General features: G+C 39.4%; 1 protein-coding gene across 1 annotated transcript in view; it reads left to right on the top strand.

Moving 5' to 3' along the window:
* The window catches only part of tmtopsa (teleost multiple tissue opsin a), a 78138-nt gene that overhangs the window by 42831 nt on the left and 15781 nt on the right, over nt 1-19526 (top strand). The gene's annotated exons all lie outside the window — the stretch shown is intronic.

Raw genomic sequence — 19526 nt, 5'->3', positions numbered from 1 at the left:
TTGCAAACCTATAGTAGTGTGTGTGTTCGTTTAAGTGTATGTGCTTGTGTGTATATGCACACGTGTTTGTGTGTGTATGTGTGTGTGTACATCTCTGTTCATGACTATATGCATGGCAGTATGTGCCAGTGTCTGTTTCAGTGGGCTGAGGTGTGAAGAGTTAATGTGCCTGTGTGCCACCACATCTTCCAGGGGGTTTAATGAGCCAGCCAGCTGTTGACTTTGACTCAGGATGAACTCATCAAATGACTTGGAATAAAAGACTCAGACTATTTTAGAAAACTCTGTCACACAAATTAGAGCCTTCAAGAAGTCCATTACATTGGCAAAGTGACAATTCCCCCCTCAGATTTCCTTCCTAGCTCCAGTTCATTTTAAATGGGATGCTCTTCTTCAGTTTGCAGTATGTCCCGATGCATATTTTTGTGTGGATGCATATATCTTTGGGGAAGAAAGTACAGGTGGTATTTGATATGGATGTGAGGCGTTGTGGATGTCAAAGATGTCACTTGTGTCTGCTGAAAGCAGGCATGTGTAATGTGTGGACTGCCAAAGACTATCAGTCATTTTGTTCTCAGCATCTGGCATACTCCTAGACATGGTTAATGTTTACCTGTACATTACTATTCCTAAGCCTTATTCTGGCTATAGTCATATTTAGGATAAAGCCTTTACATCAAACTGAGATAAATCGTTTATTTAAATACCAGTTGACATGCAGTGATAAACATATCCCAGCTAAAATATTCATGTCTGCTACGTTTATTCACCCTGCTTAAATAGACCAAGCCAGACAGGCTAAAACAAGACAGTGTCTTGTTTTAGCCTGGAGGCAGTTTTTGGCTATGTTCTATAGCCTATAATGTATATTGTCAGTTTCATGGCTGTCAAGGCAACCTACTTAAGGTTTGGTAGAGTGGTCACATAGCTACATCTTGGTGTGCAAATTACCAGCCATTATGTGCAATTTAGTTCTCTTCATTTGTTGTAGTAATCTAACTAACACCAAGTAGTCTGAATAAGGCAAGAGCATGTGAAAATGTGTTGTTATTTTGGAAACTACACTTGACAGTTCCAAAACTCAACAGTAGACAAATTAAGATGTTTACATGCCTCAATATCCAAGTCATTATCTACATACTGTATCCCAGTTCCTCATAACTAGAGTATGAGTTCATCCCATTTACTCTAAATGTTATATAGCATTTACATGTGCCACAGCACACACGTAATGTTAGAGTATCCCGGTCATAACTGGAATATTAATATGCATGTAAGCATTCTCATGAAGACTCCTGATATTGAATGAGACCATCATTCCCCTGAGCTTCTTCCAGTCTGCAGTAGTTTTTCATTTAAAGTTGCAACAGGTGGGACGAGTGGCAGAAAATGTTTCCAAAAGCAATCGAACTGTGAAAAAAAGCTTTTTACAATGCCAACAAGTCAATTGCGAATCACATGTGCAGTGCTATACTCTTCCTTTCAAATGAAAATGAAAGTCCCAGCACCCTACCTCGGTGTACACACTCTTGCGTAGACAGACATGCTGCCCCTGCATTCTCTACATCCACCTTTGAATTCCCTCAGCAGCTCACCAAAGCTTCACCCTCAATTTGACTCCCAGTTCCCTACCTCTCAAGTTGTGTGTCTGCAGAAAGCAGCCGGTGATGTTTTATTCCCCAGTGCTCCACAGATTTACTTGACTCTCCCCTCTTCATTCAATAAAAGCAACAATCATCCTCCCTTTTGTGCGACCTAGCAGATGGGAGACACCTTGATGTGACGGGGAGAAGGAGGGAGATGGAGCAGCGGGGGTGGAACAGAAGGATTTGGAGAGGAGGAGGACGGTGAGTGTTTGTAGACGGGCTCAGCGGAGCGGTGAGGATTCTTGCTGAGAGTGGTCCTTTTGGTGGGCGACAGGCAGGCGTAGTGTTTGGCAGGCCACAGGAGGCAGGTTTGAGTGTAATGCAGCAGACACAAAGCCTGCGATCAATCATGTTTAGCATCCAACAACTTTGCTGGCAGAACACCTGGGCCGGCTCAGGAGCAGGAGTGCTGAGGCAAAACAAGACAGTCAAAAGTGCTGTGTATAAGTCTTTCTGTTGCAGTGCTCTCTCTCTCTGCCTCTCTGTGTGTGTGTGCGTGCATGCGTGTGTGTGTGTGTGTGTGTGTGTGTGTGTCATAGGTCTATTTGTCTGTGCCCAGGGATATATTTACATGTAGTAAGCCTGTGTATGAGTTGGCGGCACTACCTTTCCTATGCATGTGTATGTCTGGGTGTCTATTTTAATATACTGTAAAAGCGGTCCCTGAATAGAATAGGGTTTCACACGGTGCATGTTGTTGATGTTGAGTTGTTGTTGAGTTGTTGAGTACTTTTATTGTCAGAATCTCTTCTGAAATTTTTCTTGCGTCCGAGACACTTGTTCTTCGTGGCAAAACAACAAATACCAAATAATATACACATACATATAACATATAACATAAGACATCCATCAGACATATAATAATGTGCTATAGGCGCAAATGCCTCAAAGTGGCTGCAGTGCCTCCATATCCTTACACAACAACAATAATAACAACAATAATTCAGTGCCCTGACTGGCCCAACATTTTAACCGACTGAGGAATAATGTTTACCTCTCTCTCTCTCTCTCTCTCTCTCTCTCTCTCTCTGTGTCTGTGTGTGTGTGTGTGTGTGTGTGTGTACTCTCCAAAAAATATCCACGTTAGCAACTTATTTAGTCTCATACTTACTCATAAAATCTTGTTTTTCTTAAAACAAATGAAAAAAATCTGCCAGTGGGATGACAGAATCCCTCTTGTTTGCTTTGCTAATCAGCTTGTTTCCATAATTTTCTTAAATCAAGTCTCACTTTGTTGATACTAGTGGGCTGATCTGCTTTAATCTGCCTTGTTTGAACATATTTATGCTTGTTCCTCAAACAATTGCATTGGAAAACAGGTGGGATTATGTTGTTCCACTGGTGTTTTTTCACTTGAAAAGAAAAACAAGATTTAAACACTGAATGTGAGACAAAATGACCTAAGATGCAGATTTTTTTGGCGATGTATTTGTGTTTATTTTGTTGTTTGTACATTCAGATTCCAGTGTAGCATATTTTTCAGTTGTCAGCGTATGAGTCAGGGTGAGTACAGTGCACGTTCAATCATGTCTTTGTCTCTTTTGGAGGTGGCAGTCTTAAAGATCCATTTCACCTTTCTCTCCCAAGACAGCTAAGCACACAAAGGTGCACTCTGAGTAAAACATTTCATAGGTGAGATGTCATTCTTACAGTTGCTGACATGTTTTCATATGACTCTCAGCATTAGGAGAACATCTTTGTCTCTCTGACTGCCTCATTTCCCCCCTCTGGCAAAGTGGAGGGAAGATGATGGAAGGGCGAGAAGTGAGATCAGATGGGTTAGGATGTTGCTTTCTGAGGCGTGTATGTTCTGGTGCCAGGAATCAACGTGGCTTTGATATCGTGCACAGTCTCAGCTGTCATAGCACTGCTGAAGGGGAAACCATACAGAGGAATTTTCAGAAGTGAGATCAGATGGGTGAGGATGTATCTTTCTGAGGCGTGTATGTTCTGGTGCCAGGAATCAACGCAGCTTTAATATCGTGCACGGTCTCGGCTGTCATAGCGCGCTGCCGAAGGGGAAACCATAAAGAGAAATTTTCATACCACACACCAACAAGGTTGTACTTTTTAACCTTTGAATTTTCAGCAGTTAACAGTTTGTACGATGCCTAAAACAAAGTGACTCACTTTCATTTTTTTTTCTGTATTAACATTTACACTCCCCGTAGGACTTGAAAAAGCTGAAATGCTGTATCGAAAATCAGAGGCCTATTTGATGGTGACATGAGATTCATGTTCATGTTCAATAAATAATCACATAAGAAAAAAAAATCTCCCTAAATTCAGTGGTTCTTGAAGTGATCTGTCTGATTTGACACAGTTTTTGTAAGTGTGGTGTTTTGCAGAGCTACAGAGAACTGTGGAATAACAAGTCCAGTCGTTTCCTCCACACTAAATGTAGTTTCCAAGTTTGCCAACAACGCTGGAATAAATACACAGGAATCTGACCACAGGAAGTTGTGCATTACTCCTTTGCCTTCTTCTATTTTGCTCTTCACCTAATGTAATGACCTTCAGCAGTCACAAGATAAGTTTTTGGCTCTCAGTATATCAAAGTGAGATGCAACTGACTTACGGACATAGAAATGGAAAAAAAAAAGTTTCAGCTGAAGATAGAGGAAGATAGAGAGTTCAAATTGACTCTAACAGAACCCGGAAAATTGCCTCCAATCTTTATTTTTTTTTTTTTTTTTTGTAGCTAAGGACGTAATGGCTCAGTGTTGCAAAGCTGCTCTGGCTCACCCCTCCCAAGAGCTTCAAAAGTGTTGACTTTCACACAACGAATTCCTATAATCTTATACCATAGAGCTTGCTTCAAATGAGTTGGCTTAGGCCTCCATTTTCCAGAGTCTCTAAGGGTCTTGTCATGAAGAAGACAGCGGGTGAGAGGGCAATTTGATGTAGTTTGTTTTGCCAAGTGCCCTTGTAGGACTGCATTTTCCCTTGAGGTGAAGCACCAAGCTGCTGTGGACTTTGAATTACACACCTTTCTGCCACCAGGTCAATCGTGGCTGAGCTGGAAGCCTCACCTGCTCATTAGAGCATCGGACAAACTCAACAGTTGCCTGAAAAAGGAGCAGAAAGACAGAGGGAGAGACGGCAAGAGGGATAAATTTAGGAGGTTATTGCAGCCGGACCGTACTCTCCCTCCTGATTTGCCACACAATTTAACAGAGATTGAACCCACAGAGTCACCATCAACACAAATCAGCCATAAATCTAACCGCGTGCAGTCTGTTCTCCACGCTTCCACCGCACCTCCTTCGGGAAATTCTCTCATCTCCCTCTATCGCTCCATCGCAATCTCTCCCTCACTTTCCCTCCTTCTTTCTCTCTGCTGGGCCATTCCTCTCTTTGCTCTTGTGTATTTACTTTGGTCAAACTACCTTCTCAATCAAAGGTTGTTATTTAGGGAATTTAGGATTCCTTACCAGAAAGCCTAAAACAAATGTCAAATCTTGCACATGTTTCTTTAGCCATTTCTTCCATGTTGAAGTCAAGTCTAACTTCAAGCATAACCCTCAACAAAAATATGGTGATAAAATTTTATTGTAACAAATAAATTATGGGTCAATTATGGGATAATATAAATATGATGAATAATAAAGTTACTCAGCTCTATCCTCTCTCTCTCTATGGGTAAGACAGTTATAAACCCCTTGGACCTTGTGTACTCTCATCAACACTAACTGAACATGTAATACTGTCTTCTTTCATAAGTGTGTTTCTTTGTGCAAAACTTAAAGTTAAGTAAGATAAATAATGTACACTTTGACTGTCCATATAGTTGAAGTTGAGTGTAAATGTCTGTCAAGGGACTGGCGTTGGAAAGTTGCCTCATCTATATCCTTAAACTCTGACTTCAACTCTCCCTCTCCCTTAAATTATCGATCTAAATAGCTTCAGTTAGAAAAAAACATAATTTTTCCTCCTATTGTATAACAGTGTCATGTGCATATTCTGTATTGGAGCGCTTCACTGAAGCTGCATCACGCTAAATACAGAGTGAAATATTCAAACCCAAGATGCCGTTATTTTATGGATGCACCATTATATCATTTAGAGAATATCTTCATCATTTCTGCATCATTCTGCATCATTTTATACACATTTCCCCATGATTCAGCAGGACATATTTGGTGTCTATTGAAAAAAACTATTTCCACTAGAACTGAATATAAAGTGTGTTTGCGCGGGGTTGAATAAAGCTTTGCTGCACAGCAATGATGAACTCACAGTCAGGATGCAGGGTTAGCTGTGTGTTTGAAGAGGCTATAAAGACTAAAAGATAAGGATAAAATGTCCAAGCACATCAGAAACTGTAATAGAAATTGCCACTGTTGGCCTATCTGTACCCGTTCCATGCAAACAAACGACTACCTCAATGAATACATCAACAAAGAAATAAATCTATCTATCTGCCGTACATCACTTATTCACTCTCCTTGTTTCTACCTCTTATGTTGATGCTCACCCTGTCTCACCACCACCAAAACGTCAGGTCTGAGTGTTGAGGAGGGCAGACGGCAGCTGGGAAAGGCACAGGAGGTATCAACTGCCTCCAACCTCCCAGAGCAACAGAGATTTTCAGCTGGCAAGCAGGTTACGACCCTGTAATCCATTTAGCTGGTCTGTAGACTCCAAATTAACTGATTATGTGGATTAATTACAAACACTTAGAGTGTGCTAATATGGAAGTGTGTGTATGGGGAAGGGAGGAGAGGGGAGGAGATTGGAGGGGAGGTCTGTTGAGTCAGTGGTGTAATGCGGCGTCGCTTGCAACCATCATCGAAAATTTGTTTTTTCTTTTTCTTATAGCCCTGCAAAGCACTTCATCGCTGAATGTTGTTATTGTTTTCTCTCCTCCTGCTTTTTGCTGTGGATATGGATATTTGCATGTGTAATAAGCTAAATTAGTACGGGGGGCTTAGTGGGAAAGAAAAGGCAGAGGTGGAGAGAGATGGAAAATCCTCTGGATAAAGCGAGAGAGAGATTTTAAGGACACGGAGAGGGAAGGAGACAAGAGCCTTCTCAGGATAAATGCAGGGGAACTGGAGAGAAAAGGCATTTGGAGATGGAGAGATAGGAATTTATCTTCTGCCGCGTGGATGACACTGAAAAAGCAGGCAACCAGCTCCCAGCAATAGAAATAGAGAGAGGAAAAAGAGAGAAAGATATGGTAAAAGGGAAAGCAAAGTATGATATGTAATGTTCTGTAAAGTCCTTGTGTGAGTAGTCAGTTGAAATGGAAGCACAGCAGAGGTGGGAAGTAACGAAGTACAAATACTTCGTTACCGTACTTAAGTAGATTTTTCAGGTATCTTTACTTTACTTGAGTATTTAATTTTCTGCCGACTTTTTACTTTTACTCCCTACATTTGAACACAACTATCTGTACTTTTTACTCCTTACATTGTCAAAACAGCCTCGTTACTTCTCTCTCCCTCTCTCTCTCTTTTTGGTGGGGGCGGGCGGGCTCGTTACCACCAAGAAAAAACATTACAACAACTGCACCGGCACCGTACGAGAACAAAAGGCAGAGAAAGTTTCGAGGCTACAGCAGCACATCGACATAGATTGTGTAACAAAGCGAAGAGTTGCCACTCCGCTCTAGTTTCACTGGCTAACAGCAGCACACTGGCTTAGCTTGTCTATTCAGAGAAGAGGTATCACTTCAGCTAATTTTTCAATCTATGTTATCACATGCATACTCCTGCTCATTCATTGGTAGTTGAATAGTTAGGTCTGTTTGATAAGTAATTTACATTATTAAAACAAATAATAATTTAACATATTGTTAAATTATTGGAGTCAAGCTTACTGGTAAACATCTACTCCTTCAAAATAATTTATTATGTTCTACAACTCATAAACATACACCAACACTACATACCAAGTGTTTGAGCAACATATCTCCTCTGGGCTACAAAAGATCCATGGTAAAAATTATTAACATTAACGCTGAAGCCCTCCCCCACAGTTTCAAAAAATCCTGGAGGAAACCCTGCACAGAGAGGGAAAGGGAGAGAGGGCGCGGGGCATGAGAGCAGTTAAGAAAAAGAAAACCATAAAGAGAAATCTGGAGACATGGAGGAAGACAGTTGCCAGGGAAGACAATTTTAGCCAACAACAAAACAGAGTCGGAGAAGCAAGAAAAAAAAATGTTAAAAGTCATATACGTTAGGTATAGTATTGAGAGTACCAAAGCTGTTATCAAGGTACTCATTCAAGACCTCTGGTCAGTTCAGTCTTGATATTGTGTGAAACTGGGCTTGCAGCAAAACTAGACTGTTGTGTGATTTTTATTCTCTCTGTACCAGCACTTTGCAGGTTGTTAATAAAAGAGGAAAAGTTCCTGTTTTGTGTGCCCTGAACTTTTTTTTTGTCAAAAAGTTATCAAAAAGGTATATGTATCATTAATGGTAAAAAAATCATTTTTACTTTTTGCTTTTGTACTTAAGTACATTTCAGAGCCTGTACTTTCTTACTTTTACTTGAGTAAAGAAGTTGAATTGGTACTTCTACTTTTACCAGAGTCTTTTCTCACACAGGTATCTTTACTTCTACTTAAGTACAGAATGTCAGTACTTTTGCCACCTCTGAAGCACAGTGATGGCTGCTCTTTGATTTATTTCAGCCTGGCCTGAGCACAGCGTCAGCAGGGTTGTGTCAGTCACTCTCCTCCACCCACCTTCAGACCAGTTTGATGTGTTTGAAACATACCGAAGCTGACTTATCCTACACCCCAGGGACCACACACCCTCTTGCTGGCCTCGTGTCAAATCCAAACTGGACCATTTCCCCCGGTTCACTCAGGGGAGAATTCCACACTTTACCCTCTACGTCTGCTCTGGCTTATTGATGAGAAGAGTTAAAAGGTTACCTCTTGGCTTCAACATAGGCATCAATAAATCTGGGTTCTCGGGAGCTGGTAATGGAAGTAGTGGCAGATTGTTTTTTATGGCAAAAACTTGTAAAGTGTGCCATATTGAAATCAGTCATAATGTCCTGTCGAAAAATTTAATCTAAGCATATCTCCTAAGTTTTGTCTCATTTTTTTTTTTTTTTTTTTTTTTTTCATTTCATGGCAGCAGCAACTTGTAGAATAACCCCACCACCACCACCTAACACACACACTTTCTGGCATGTGGCTGCATCTGGTCTGGTCTCACCCCCAAGCAGCTGCTGCTGTCACTATCATCCTTCCTGCATTTACTGAGTGATGAGCAAAGGTGACAGGTAGAGACAGGACACACCACAGACGCCATAACAATGATAATACAAAAGTTTTTTTTCCCCCACAAAAACAGAACAGCAGCGCTCTCTGGTTAGCCTCAGCAGCTGGATGGTCCCACTGAGCCAGCCATCTTAGTAGGTGGTGCCACTGCCAGCTCAGCTCAGGAATAATGTAATATCAGCCAACCAAAGTGAGGAAAGGAGAATTGTGGCATGTTTGTGGTTGTGACACAGGTGTTTGGTGTGTATTCTTGTGACCCAGCACAGTGCACAGAGGGTACAGACGGAATACCTCTACATAAGCCCACTGATTATTGTAGACCTCTACCACCTGGGTGCGGACACAAGCAAATTGTTCAAGAAGAGTGGTGCATTCAGTTCACAATCGAAAAAATGTATTATTCAAACAGGATAACTGTTGCATTGAGGACCTGAGGAATGAAGAAAGAACCACCATAAATGTAAGCCAAAACCTTTATTTTACGATAACAAATAACCAAAACAGCTAAATAGCTAAAACACTAACTGACTACAACATTAAATAGGGCACACTGTGATACTCAGTGGAAAATAAATAGGCAATGATTAAGGTGAGCCCTTCAAGTGAGGATGTAAGGAGGGATGTGTATCCCGCAAAACGTTTAACAGGACATTCCACAAAACAGTTACAATCAGTGTAAAATCTGACTTTGAGGCCACACTATAAAACAATGGGCAGCTTGCAACTATTTACGATTAAGTAAACCACCTAAAAGCCCTCAGACACATTGCCCAGACACAATTGATGAATCAGGTCAGGCAAAGCAGCAGTCTGACATTCAATCTTGCTCAGTTGGGGGCTCTGCTTAAAAGTGGCAGAGTTAAAGATGACTGGCTGTATTGTGGCTCCAGTAGGGGAAAGGTGAGAGCTGAATCTTCTCCTCTTCAGCATAGCGCTACAGAGCATCCATCAGTCTGAAATTGGGACACAGCGGCACCACAACTCTGCACAACCATATGGTATATAGACCCTTATATTAAAAAAAAAGAAAAAAGAAAGAAAAAAAGCACAAAAACTGATCATTTTAGAGGTATTTTTACCAAAATTTTCCTCCAGGGGACAATGATATAAGACTTTAGGCTCAGGCCAGCCAATGCCCTTGTTTTGGACTGTCAGTGCAGCTTCAAAATAATTCCAGATACAAATAGAAAAGTAGAAAAATAGTGACACAAAATGGTGCTGTGATAAGTCAGTCAAGAAACAGAGCAGCTTCTGTGCAAGCTGTACACTAGCAAACACCACCCAATTTATTTTCCTATTAAAGAAAAAATACCTAAACAAAAACATAATACTGCACACACACTAAATTCTAACTTATATATATATATATATGTATATATATATATATATATATATATATATATATATATATATATATATATATATATATATATATATATTATGGCAAGCCGTTTAGGAAAATATTATATATGGAATGAAAGTCTGAATATATGGAATGAAAGTCTGAATATATGGAATGAAACTTGAATATTTTGAATGAAAGTCTGAATATTTTGAATGAAACTTGAATATATGGAATGAAACTTGAATATATGGAATGAAAGTCTGAATATTTTGAATGACACTTGAATATATGGAATGAAAGTCTGAATATATGGAATGAAACTTGAATATTTTGAATGAAAGTCTGAATATTTTGAATGAAACTTGAATATATGGAATGAAAGTCTGAATATATGGAATGAAACTTGAATATTTTGAATGAAACTTGAATATATGGAATGAAACTTGAATATATGGAATGAATCATTCCATAGATTCAAATCATTCCATATATTCAGACTTTCATTCAAAATATTCGAGTTTCATTCCATATATTCAGACTTTCATTCAAAATATTCAAGTTTCATTCCATATATTCAGACTTTCATTCCATATATTCAGACTTTCATTCAAAATATTCGAGTTTCATTCCATATATTCAGACTTTCATTCAAAATATTCAAGTTTCATTCCATATATTCAAGTTTCATTCAAAATATTCAGACTTTCATTCAAAATATTCAAGTTTCATTCCATATATTCAGACTTTCATTCCATATATTCAAGTTTCATTCCATATATTCAAGTTTCATTCCATATATTCAGACTTTCATTCAAAATATTCAAGTTTCATTCCATATATTCAGACTTTCATTCCATATATTCAGACTTTCATTCCATATATATAATATTTTCCTAAACGGCTTGCCATAATATATATATATATATATATATATATATATATATTTCTAAGGGAGTACATTAATGAAAAAATATGAAACATGAAAAAATATGAGAGTAATATGAGAATCAGGAGAATCAGCAAACAAGGAAAATACAAAAAATGTCAATGCATATTTCGGTTTACAAACTTCTCCTTTTTCTGTTGCCCCCTGAGAAGCTTGTCCCTCTCTCCATTGCGTGCTGTAACTGCATATTGAAATTACTGAGCAAACTGAATATGCACGGTTGTTCTTGAGTATGCTGCATTTTCATACTTTGACAGTGTTAACACAGCAGACTCAAAAGTTGGTGGTTAGAACGAGTTGTAGGCTAGTTTGCTAGTTTGAATATGGCTTTTAGCAAAAGAAAAAAAACGGAGCGACTAGTCTACATAAACAGTGTTTATATTGCAGTTTGGATCAGTTCATCATTAAAAATATTCACATGATGGTGGTGACTGTGTATTTAAAATCTGGAAATTGTTGCTGGAAAAAATAAGACTATTTGATAGGGAGAAAATTCTTTCTTCCTGTTTATCCTTGAAGAGCAATTAGGACAGCCCTGTGCTCCAACACTAAGCTGCTGAGAGTATTTCAAAACAGCAAATAAAACTAGCATGTCATCAGGCCTGAGGTAGGATTCATATCAAAACACAAATATATGCACAAACAACAAACTGGTCATGCTGTTCCACTCTCCAAGTAATTACAACAATCCCATAATTTTAGCCTTTAGAGCATGCCTTGAAATACAGCGTTGTTGCTCATTATCTTTTCCCACATGCCTGTAAATGAGCCTATCTTGCTTTGGGACAGTTCAGACCTAAAAAAAAAAAATAAGTAAATACATTTTTGAAGCAAGACAGCCTATCCCGTGTGGGCAGAGATAATGAGATAATATCTGCACAATAGAAGTGGAGGTCAGTCAAGGCTGCCAGATTCCATCCCAATTCCACAAAAAAAAAGTAGGAAATTATTTTCAAATATGTATCTGTGCAGTTATCATGAAGATATATTTGAATGTATTTCTACTCATCTCTTGTTTGGGTAATGGTGTGCAGTGTATGAAAAAGATATCAATAACAGCTTTGCTCTTCTCAGTAAACAGAATTAATTGCCGTCATTGACACTTTTCAGAGTCATTAAGATTGTATAAATTATGGCTGTTAATCTCAGATAGGCTCCTCATAATCCTTTACAATAGATTGCAGATGTCAGTTTAGAGGCAACACTTAAAAATAAAAATAGCTTTGCTGGTGTCCTAGTTTGTCATTGCACTCAGTTCTCGAAATCTGAGGTTTTTTGGCCCGTCCACAGGGCAGAGAGATAAAAGTAGGCAAGGCACCCAACCTATATCAACAAGTTTCTTTTAATCTATTTTCTGTGAAGCATGTGGTTTGTCTGCGGATATATTAGAGCCAGCATTCATTTTTACTCAAGTGCTTCATATCCATGTATCACTCTGGATGAGGTCAAGCAAATTAAAATTCAAGAGCCACATAAATGTGCACACAGACAGCGGCATGATGCACAGTTTGCCTCAGAATATTTTGTATTTTTATTTATCTGTTTCTGTTCCCCTGCTGTGTACATCAAGAGAAAATGGCACCAACTATTTATGAGCTGCAGTGGAAAGAGTTAAGAAGTACTGACTTTGCTGATATTTTGCTGCTTTGCTCTTCTCTTCTGCTGTAAAAGTTTAGTGAAGTAAATACAGTGCAGTGATAAAAGGATGAGAGTGCACAGTTCAAACTACATTCTTTTAAAGGTGCATTGCGCAAAGTTGATTGACTGAAGTGAGGATGCCTCAGACTCAACTGACAAATGGAATAAGTGGAATAAGCAACTTTTGTTGGAAATGTAGAAATGGCAATAAATAAATAAATAAATAAATAAATAAGTAAATAAATAAAAAATAGAACGAACAAAGTAGAAGCAGAATCCTAATCTTTGCTGACTGACCTTTTATTGTGAAAGTTGCACAATCTGTCACTTGCTCTCTGGAATGGATACAATTTAAAATGTGGTGAAGAGCAAATACTAAAGCAAAAATATACATAAGCACAAATATACTTAAGTTAAAGTAAAATCACTCAAAAAAGTACAACTACACAAAAAAGATGCTCAATTAGAATTACTACACCCCATGTTTTATTTGACAACCATTTAATGAACTTTCAAGTGAATTTTGGATCCAAGTCCCTGTTCACTTTCTACTCAACTGGGAAACTCATAGGAAAAAAAAAAAAAAAAAAAAAAAAAAACATGTGAATAAGTGCATAATTTGATGGGCTCTCGTCATTGGACTGACTCACTGATAGATCATATGCATATTCCACATCTTTGTTGTATCTAAAGGTCTCTCACTTAATTCAACCCATGGAAATTTTGCACAGTGCGTTTTAAATGCATGCAGACTCATGAAGACATGCATACAGACAGGAAAGCTGTCACGTCTACACTCCAAATTTCATCTGACGTCTGTCTTTAAGTTGGGTTCAAAACTTATTTTAACAATGCAGCACATCTCTGACAGGGTGATCTGTCTGAATAAGTGAGGGAGTCAGCGGATACAAGGGTACCTCTGTCATGTCAGAAGAAAATTAGCCACTATATTTAATTAAGTCAGCGTGGGCTGTGAAGATATTGTGTCTTGACGAACCTTTCCCACCCGTCTTTCTTCAGTCTGTCAACAGCAGAGCAGCTTTCCTTGGCCATCATCTGCAGCTCTCTTATGTACTGTCATGATACAGAACTAAAAAGAAAGACTGCCTTGTTCTCAGCTCACAAACTGCCTATTTAGTGCTATCATGTTGTCCTTAATCAAACACCTACTGCTATTTTGATGCTCATTACCGAGCTTGGACTTTTGAACATTTGACAAGGCTGTAGGGTCACTCCACATAAAATCAACCAATTCAGAAAAAAAAAAAAAAAAAAAAAAAAATCATCTGATCCTCTTAGAATGAGCTGTTTTTGTTGTTGTTGTTGTTGTTGTTGTTGTTGTTCTTCTTCTTTTTTCAATATCTTTTGCATCTTCAGTGAAACCATGCAAAATGTTTAATAATCCACTTATCCCACATGTTGATATTACTCTTGAAAGTTTTCACAAAATGTACTTTTTCAAGTTTTCTCTGATGAAGCCTCTGAAAATATATGACCCATCCAGGATATCAATGCTTGCTTCTACTACACTGTCTCACAGACATTAAACTGGTGCAGTCTTGCTATGGAAATTCAAGATATTCATGCTCAAAGTTTGCTACAGAAGAAAAATGTGTTGATCAAAAAAAGATTTTCAGCGCTGAAAATTTCATGTGGCTATCTCTATTAGGAATGAAGTTCTGAGGGCTCAAAAATGCTAGGAAAAAAAACGATGTGACTAAAAAAGCACAAACTTTCGACCTACTCGTATGTACTTTGAGGAACTGTAACTCAGAAAATATTCATGGTATGAAGATTTTGCATCTTGCATCTTTGCATCGGCTTCACTGAATATGCAAAGGATACTATAGAAAGAAATCCACTGATTCTGATGGGGTCAGGTGGGAGGCGCTTGTTGAATTTCCATGGATTGACCCTGTATTACCTGATCTGTGTGACAACAAATACAGATATGACTCAGATGTATTAATCATATGACTTGGGGATCACTGATTAGCATTTGAAACAGACTCCCAATAAAGGCAGCCAGCCAGCTCCAAGCCTTTGATTGCAATTGTTCAACACTTAGTGTCAATTTCCCTGAATTTCCCCTGCTTTGTTTATCCAATCAGTGCTGCAGCTGGAGCCATTAGCTGTCCATTTTCTAGAGCTGACGAAGTGAGAAAGTCTAAATGGTTCGGAACTAACTCCCAGACGAGAGGTTAAACTGAACTTTTTATGAGTCATAATGTCGGGGGACCTTTACGTTTAACCCATAAAGAAAGTTATGATTACTTTATATGAGAAGCCTGTAAAAAGACAGAAATTCAAATGATTGTGCCACAGGGCAGCTGAACCTCTGTGTCAAGAGAGCTCTGCTGGTACAGATGGTACTGTAACTCTCACTCAACTCTTGGCAGCATATGTTGTGGTCTATGGATGGATTTTTTTCTTATGGGAATCAAACCAGTTTCCTTCCTATGTCCTGGGACAGTCCCTCTCGCTGTCCCATTTGCTGCTGAGCGTAGGACAGGCACTATCAGTGTTGTTGCAGGCAGGAGATGACTGACTCCAAAGCCCCTGTAAAAGGTGCTGTGGGTGCTCAAACCAGTGTAATACAAAGTGCGGCCCAGCTGCACTTATGTGTAGGAATACAGAAGTTCTGCAGTTGAGAAAATGCAGTGTCAAGGGAAAGGGCTGTCTGACGGCAGGGGAAAGTGGTGAAAATATTCTAAATATAGAGTACACTTAAACTGATATTGATTTTTTTGGGTGGCTAAAGTACATTTTGCCTCTGCCCCCACCCAACAGTGCATTGCTAGATTTTCAGTCCATGTTCTCCTGACAGCTTCTCCAAACTGGTTAATAATACACAAACTGTGGATAAATCCAAAATAACCCTTTAAAGTTTCAGTCACCACAACAGTGTGTTTTCTTCGACTAAACCATAGTGAAACCATTGTTGTTCATTCAGACATGCTTTGCTGTATCTGACCTTTTTCTGCTGTTCATACCAGCTAATAAAAAAAAAAAAAAAAAAAAAAAAAGTTTTATGTTTTGGGGGGGTTTGGGGTCTTTTTATAGTACTGGTTTTAATTTCATTGTCATTCTTTACAAGGAAGTTACCCAGAAAACAACATGTTATTCTTTATAAATTGCACAAATGACTCTGTCTAACACATAAATAGATTAGTGTCATGATTCGAGGTGTCGAAACATTTGTGTGAAATTCACCTTAAATATAACATGATTTTACATCAGTCAGAGGGGTTTTCAGTGAAATTATCTTGGTTGAATATCAGCTGTGATAAATACCCTTTAAGGACTATTTTCAACATTTTTGAGCTTAGTCTCTATCTCCGCAATGTCAAATGAAACACAAATTATTACCCAATGTGGTGATGGGTAGTTTCTATATCTTCAGCGATCTAAGTGTAAGAAAACATGTAAAATTAAATGGCTCACGTTGCCCTCACCAGACACCTGAGCTACTGTATTATATTCCCCTGCTGAGAATCAATATCTTTCAAAATTAATATGATTGTGCGGAGCCAGCAGATGTTGATTTCTAAATGACTGCAGATGGGAATGTACTTTTTATCTATATCTGGTACAACGCACCTTTTTCCTCTTTGAGTTTAATGAATTTAGTCTCTGATGAAATAAACTTAATAAATGAAATGAACCGTCTCCGAGTGTGTTTCACTGCAGGCTACTTTTGTGACTCTGGTCTCTTTTCGTTTCACCAGCTATCTGGGAAGCAGATACAGCCGAGCACAGGAACATGTGATTTGATCAGTGGTCAATCATTGATGGACGTGTATGTTGAAGTGTTAAATTTGCCATGATAACTCAGTCTACAGTATGCTTAAGTAACACAAGTTATGACATTTTTTTATCAAAACAATAACTGTAATGTGATTACTGAAGTTTAAAACATAATCCGTTACAATGCTTTGTTACCAAGAAAAGTAATCTAGTCTACTTAAGAGAAGTAATCTAAATAGGCGTCTTGATGGGCTTTTTTTGGTGCCACCCAGGTTTTAATGCTACCCAACAAACCAAACTAAAGGAACAAATGGACCCCAGAGTTTAATCCCAGTGGAAACCCACTGAGGGGAAAAGTGCTCATCAGGAACATGCTGTCAATCAGTGGCCGCACTTGATTAGTCCATCACCATCAAAAACCATTTATTTGCTCTGTATCACATTGTGGCAATAGTACAAACAGTCTGCCTGTCTTGTGATAGCTGAGTGCTATATTAATGTGCATATTTATGCAAATGCAGCAGGGTGAGTGACAGCAATGGAATATAGTGTAATGTGTACGTTCACTGCACTGCCGGTAATGTGAGCAGAATAATGCAGGGGAAGAGCACCGCGGCATACTGACTAGACCCTTAAAGTGTGCATAGACACATGAAGGCCTGCATATGTGCTGTATATAGTGTGTGTTTAAATATAAGTATGCTGTCTCTGGACGTATGGATGTATGTCTGCAGAGATTGATTGATAGAAAGATGGGCAGAGAGAGGGAGAGGGAGAGCGAGACCAGAGAGAGAGAGGGGAAGAATCTTTTCTCCATGATTAGCTGTCATGAGAGTGATGATTGATGGCTGGACCTGTGAAGTTTTCCTCTCTTAATGTTTTAGTTATGTTGTTTTTCCAGTCTGATTGTTTTACTTATGACTGTGTGTGTGTGTGTGTGTGTGTGTGTGTGTGTGTGTGTGTGTGTGTGTGTGTGAGTGAGTGAGTGAGTGCGTGCGTGCGCGTGAGTGTGCGTATCTGTCTGTGTGTGTAACTATCTGCACAGCATATCTATTTATTAGCATCCATCTCCCACCCAACCCACCCATCCCACCACATAAAAAATATGTCACCGACTGGAACCTTTTTGAACGTGGCTTCCTGTCAGTGTCTGTCTCCATGGTGATGAAGCTGACTGACAGCGGATGATGTGCGCATCAGGCAGACAGGCAAAAAGAGACAGCTCATGTTTCCGGATAGGGAAGGTGTGCGTAAAATGCAAATATGAGTCTTGTGTTTGTGTGTGTGTGTGTGTGTGTGTGTGTGGTGTGTATTTGTAAATGCTACATAGTGAGGAGCAGAACATGTTTTTCAACCACAGAAATGGGACAATTTTGGGAAGTGAGGACGTTTTGGCCAGTCTTCACAACTGCACCTACAAAGGTAAAGTGTGGCTTATTGGTTAAGGTTAGAGTTAAGGTTTGAATTGGGTTTAAGTTAAGGTTAGGGTAAGGGTTAATGTTTGGAAAAGGCTGCAGAGGGCTGTCCAAATGAATGGAAATCAATAGAATGTGCTCACAAAGATAGAAGTGCAAGATTGTGTACATAGCAAATAAGTCTCTGTGACTATGTGTGTGTGTGTGTGTGTGTGTGTGTGTGTGTGTGTGTGTGTGCACCCGTGTGTGTGTGTTTGTGTGTGTGTGTTTGCACATACGTATTTGTGGCAACAGTGGCTGAGTGTGTATTTGTGCAGTGGGTGACGGTAGTGTGATGCCTCCCCATTGAGGCACTGAGTTACTAACACTGTTTACTGACAAAACACTGCGAAAATGAGCAAAGTTTACACACACAACAAACTCAAGAGATGCTAGAACCCTGTAATACAAGCCCAAGCCCAGCCTGTGTCATGATGTTTCTAGCCTCACCTGAACCCGACCCAACCACTGACAGGAGTATATGACAGCCATCCCCATGCTCAGGTATGTGTCATAGGTTGTTGCAGTTATTTTTGGGTTGATACCATTTGTTACACAGTTCCGGTGCAAAAACTGAACCATTTTTGACCACTTGAAGTGAAACAGAAATGGTGAGAGAACCCTCCAAAATACCACATTAGGACACCACGACCTTGAGAAACACCACAGAAAAATTCATGCTTTGATTTGGTGTCAAAAACTTTTGACATTTGGATATCTCTGTGAGAGATTCATTTTTCAGTGACTGGATGGTGAGCTCTCCATTCTTGAAATTGCTCACTTTGGAGCCATATTTAGCCACCTTGCCGACAACCCAGCATGGCATATTTGACATCAATGGATTCCTTAGATTGTCTGGTTTCATATGATGCCAGTATCTTCACTGCGTCCTCTAGATCCTGTGAGAGACGATATGTCAGCTGGGCCTGCCAGTGGGCCAGCAGAGTGTTAATTAGTTAGCCCAACTTGTGCGTTGTAGCTTAGATAAGAACATCAGGTTGCAGACCTCCGACAGATGCCACTGTGTGTGTGTGTGTGTGTGTGTGTGTGTCTGTACATGCTTCTTTCCATGTTCACGTGTTTGTCACGACATGATTGCACGTATGTGTGTATGTGTACATGTGTCCACCTATGTTCATGTGTTTGTTAGATTGTGTGCCAGTGCATGCATGCATATTCCCATGTTTGTGTGTCTTTTTTCAGGAAATGATTGTGTTTAATGTGTGTGTGTGTGTGTGTGTGTGTGTGTGTGTGTGTGTACTTGTGTGAGTGAATAGGAATTCCAGGAAATCCAGTGATCAGCGATAACAGAGTGTTCTCTGCACTGCCTGTCATTTTCCTCTCCTGTAGCTTCTGCTCATTTCTGCCTCTCTCTTTATTGAGGAAGACACTTCTCGAGATGTGCTGATGAATTCTTGGCCTCCTCTTCCTCTCACTGCGTGCCTCTCCCTCCACTTCTCAGTGCATCCTTCAATCTCTCTATCATTTTCTTCGTCCTCCATGACCTCTC

Source organism: Myripristis murdjan, chromosome 17 (assembly GCF_902150065.1).
Source record: "Myripristis murdjan chromosome 17, fMyrMur1.1, whole genome shotgun sequence".
Taxonomy (NCBI): Eukaryota; Metazoa; Chordata; class Actinopteri; order Holocentriformes; family Holocentridae; genus Myripristis; species Myripristis murdjan.
The sequence above is the reverse complement of the archived record's forward strand: the minus strand, read 5'-3'. Positions and strand labels throughout refer to the sequence as shown.